This window comes from Scylla paramamosain, chromosome 3 (genome assembly GCF_035594125.1).
Source record: "Scylla paramamosain isolate STU-SP2022 chromosome 3, ASM3559412v1, whole genome shotgun sequence".
Taxonomy (NCBI): Eukaryota; Metazoa; Arthropoda; class Malacostraca; order Decapoda; family Portunidae; genus Scylla; species Scylla paramamosain.
In genome coordinates, this window is record NC_087153.1 from 32,633,022 (window position 1) to 32,638,021 (window position 5,000).

Consider the following 5,000-nt stretch of genomic DNA (forward strand, 5'->3'; position numbering starts at 1 on the left):
AGAGAGAGAGAGAGAGAGAGAGAGAGAGAGAGAGAGAGAGAGAGAGAGAGAGAGAGAGAGAGAGAGAGAGGTGGAGGGTGGGGAGTTAAGGGAAGAGAGATAATGGAAAAATGTCCTTTATACGTATATGTTGTTGTTTTTGTTATCTCTCTCTCTCTCTCTCTCTCTCTCTCTCTCTCTCTCTCTCTCTCTCTCTCTCTCTCTCTCTCTCTCTCTCTCTTTAGAAAAATGTGAAAAAAAGAAAATGGAAAGTAGTTACTATGTATTTGGGAATGTTATTGATATTCTCTCTCTCTCTCTCTCTCTCTCTCTCTCTCTCTCTCTCTCTCTCTCTCTTGTGGCCCTAACGAGAAAATACTACCCAGCTTTCAGTAGTTAACGAGCTGAAAACAAGCAAACAAAAAAGATTATCAACGAGTTAGGCCGTGAGAGAGAGAGAGAGAGAGAGAGAGAGAGAGAGAGAGAGAGAGAGAGAGAGAGAGAGAGAGAGAGAGAGATTTATGGATGTCGGAGATCACTGTGTGTTATGTGACCGTAGGACGAGGAGGAGGAGGAGGAGGAGAGGAGGAGGAGGAGGAGGAGGAGGAGGAGGAGGAGAAGGAGGAGGAGGAGGAGGAGGAGAAGGAGGAGGAGAAGGAGGAGAAGGAGGAAGAAAAGGAGGAGGAGGAGGAGGAGACCAACTGGACAACAACGTTAACGATGACTAAAGGAACGTCTCAATAAGAAAGAAGAAGAAGAAGAAGAAGAAGAAGAAGAACAGGAGGAATAAAAAAGGAGGAAGAAGAGCAGAGCAGGAGGAAGAAAGAAAGAAGGGAGGGAAAGAGGTGAAGAAAAATACAAAGGAAAAAAGGAAACATTAGCACAATGGCCAAAGAATAAAGATAAAAGGAAGAGCCAGCTGGATGAAACAAATGAATTCCACTTGGTTTGGTGGGGCGAGGCAGACGTGACAAAGAGGGTGAGAGGGGAAAAAAGAGGGTGAGAGGGGAAAAAGAGGGTGAGAGGGCTGGACACAAGGCACACGAGGGGCGACGCTAGACTTTTGGGATCCAGGCGATAGGTAAGTAAATGCATATATAAATGGATAAATACTGACCATACATACATACATACATACATACATACATACATACGTACATATATACATACTGAAACGAAAGGAAAAAGATTAAAGTACGTATCGTGAATAGATATGAATTTAAGATATTCTTACATACATACTTTCATATATATATATATATATATATATATATATATATATATATATATATATATATATATATATATATATATATATATATATATATATATATATATATATATTCGTACATGTATACACACAAAAAAGGTTAGAAGCCATAGACTGACACAAAAACAAAAAGTTGCACGAGAGAGAGAGAGAGAGAGAGAGAGAGAGAGAGAGAGAGAGAGAGAGAGAGAGAGAGAATATACGTACGTCATATCCAGAAAGAATTATTGCAGGTGGAAGGAAAAGGGATGGCTGCGCTAAGTGAAACTGAGGCGATGGATTACTCAGGCACGGAAGGGGTGGGAGGAATGGGTAGAGGGGACCGATAGTGGGTGGAGGAGGGACAAGAGAGGTAGGAGAGGTAGGAGAAGGAGGAAGGGCAGCAGTGACAGGGGGAGGGACTGGACTGTCAGGGGAAGGGAGGAGAGAGGCTGGAGTAGCACAGACTAGATGGACGCACAAGGGTCGCTCACGTTGGTCTAAATGGATACTTCCCCTGCCTAGGTTCTCTCCCACGCCCTACTTATCCCCCACCACGACACACACCCTGCGTCCTCTCATCTCCCCCTCCACGGTTGCTATGAAGGCCCACTGTGGTGTTGCTATGAACGGCTGGTTGGTGGTGCTGGCTTTGGTGCTGCCTGGCCTGCTGTTGGCTGTGGTGTTGTGTCTTAATTAACCCTTTGATTTCTGTGGCTTCTCGAGTGTAGCAAAATGTTGTGATACAAAATGTTGTGGTGTTGTGGTGCAGGTTTCCAGCGAAATTTCAACACATTGAAATGACAGCAGGAGCGTTGGTGAGGAATTTAGATCTCTTAGTGCTTGTAATTTGATTTTAGTTCAGTTCAGGTGCCTAGGGTTACATGAAATAACAAGCGTCGTACATCTATGAGCGATAGAGGGCTTAACCCTTTCACTGCCATGGTCATCTTTTGTTGACATTCAGATCATTGTAATACATCGTTTGCATGGATATAAAGAAGGAAGAAGAATATGAGATTAATTTGATCATTGCTAAGCTACAGAACTACCTATTTCAGAGAATGTAGCAAAAAATAATTCTTTTAAGAGTTGTAGATGAACATGGGAAAGATTAACGAGCAGTGGTGATGGTGGTGGTGTGTCTGTAATTGTGGCGGTGATGTGGTAGTGATTGGAATGCAGTGGCGGTGGTAGTGCTAATGGCGCCCCTTGAGGTGTTGGTGGAGGTCGTATAGCTTTGAACGACAGACTACATTGTTTTAATCTAATCCTTTTAACTGTACTATTTGTGAGCTGGCACCTTTACTGGGCCTTTTTGTCAACCTTTTTTTTGTTTGTCCTTGACCAGGGCCTCTCTTACATAAAAAAGTGGAAAGGATGTTACGTAAATTAACTAAGGCATTTTTTAAAACAAGTCATTCCCTTAACAACTTTGCCCAATAGAACATCCGTAGCACTTAACTCCTCAGTATCAACGCATTAGTTAATTTTGATTATGGGTATTACACGATAATATTAACTTTACAATGATATTTTTTGTATTAAAGGAGTTAAAAATCACCTCTAGTTACTCATTCATTACAATTACACTTCTATTAGTAAATGAACGGAATACACTCAGTAATCAGGTTGTTAGTACTGGGTCATTAAGAAGATTTAAAAGAAGATTAGATAAATTTGTTGACGAGGATTAAAGGTGGAAACAGGTAGATATGTTTCATAGAGGGACTCCCACGAGTAGGCCTGATGGCCCCTTGCAGCTTCCTTTATTTTATTATATCCTTTCTTATTAACTATTTTCTAACTAACATCTAATGACTAGAGGAGGTTTAGAGATTGTCAGTATTAGCGAATAGATTGATCAGAAAATAATAACAATAGTAATAATTCATTAAAGATTGAGAATGGAAGGGAGAAGATGTACTATCTGACAATCTAACCCTGAACTATTTCGAAGTGATTATTATTATTATTATTATTATTATTATTATTATTATCATTATTATTATTATTATTATTATTATTATTATTTATTATTTTATTTATTTATTTATTTTATTTTATTTTATATCTTATTTTTTTGTAGTGGTGGTGATGATGGTGGTGACGGTGAAGACGTAGGCTGCGTCAGGGATGCTAAGATTAATTCCCTGCAAGGTTTGGAATTCTGTAGCAGCCAGAAGGAGAGAAAAGTCTTGTGCAACTTTGAGGAATGCGATTAAGACCGACCTTAGAGTATGGTGGTGGTGGTGGTGGTGGTCACGTGTGTGTGGCTGTCATGGCGGCGACCTTGTGGCATGTCGAGAGAGAGAGAGAGAGAGAGAGAGAGAGAGAGAGAGAGAGAGAGAGAGAGAGAGAGAGAGAGAGAGAGAGAGAGAGAGAGAGAGAGAGAGAGAGAGAGAGAGAATGTGGAATGTCCTGAATTATGTTTAATGACTATCACAATGGTCAACACACACACACACACACACACACACACACACACACACACACACACACACAGAGTCAGCCCTCAGGAATCCACGAAATCAGGGCATATTAGCGAGGAGAAGAGCGCGGGCATAGAATCCATTCATACCTACTTTCTGTCCTCATTCATCACACTCCTAGTCTGCCCGCCTCGCCCTCTCCGCCAGTCCTCCCTTCATTGCCTGTATCCCTCACCTCCTTCACTGCTCTTTCTTCACTCCATCACTCCCATCACCCTGCCCATCACTGACTAACTCCTCTCTCTCATCCTCCTCCTTTCATCCTCCTAATGCTACCCTGTCCCTTCCTTTTCTCTTCTCCCAGTGCTGTTTCTGTTACTTATTCTCCTCCATATCCTTCGTTCTATAATTTTATATTCTTTTCTCTATCCTTTCATCACAGTAATTTCTCCTTCCTTCCCACTGTATCCCCTTTATTCGTTCCTCTTCATTACCCCACATGTAACTTTTCTCATATTTCTCTCTTCTTCATCTTTATTAACGCATAGTGCATACTCATCCTGCCCCCATTTCGCTTCTTTACCCATTTTCTTCCCCATTACTTCTAGCCCCCTTCCCTATTCGTTCCCATTTCCTATCATTCCCTATCCCATCCCCTCCTCCCTCTCTGCGTCAATGTTATTCCTCCACCCCACCTCCCGTTTCCATCACCATCCCTCCTCTCCTTCCCTCCCTTTCCCGAATACTATCAATACTCCTTCCACTTCATCTGCTTGTCACGCCATCACGGTCACCGCTCCCCATCCCGGTTCTCTGTCCCTATCTCTGTCTGTGTGTGTGTGTGTGTGTGGGGTGGGTGCGGTTGTCTGTGTATGTGTCTGTTTGGTTGTCTGTCTGTTTGGCTTTCTGTTTCTCTCTCTCTCTCTCTCTCTCTCTCTCTCTCTCTCTCTCTCTCTCTCTCTCTCTTACTGTCTTTCATTCTCTCCCCACCAGCCCAAACAAAAGTGAATCATCGTACATTCTCCCTAATACTACTACTACTACTACTACTACTACAACAACAACTACTACTACTACTACTACTACTACTACTACTACTACTACTACTACTACTACCATTACTGCTACAGGAAATAGGACACACGTCACCTGCGCGGCATTCCGGCACTATCTTTCCCATCATTACCGTGAAATATGCAGCGGAAGAACTGCTATCATCGCCACTAACACTCCTGCCTCGCGAGTGAAGACATCGCTGCCGCCCTTACCCCTGCTCCCCCCACACCCTCATCACCACTATCACTCCTCCCTCATTACTCCTGCCGCTACAGACCCCTCCC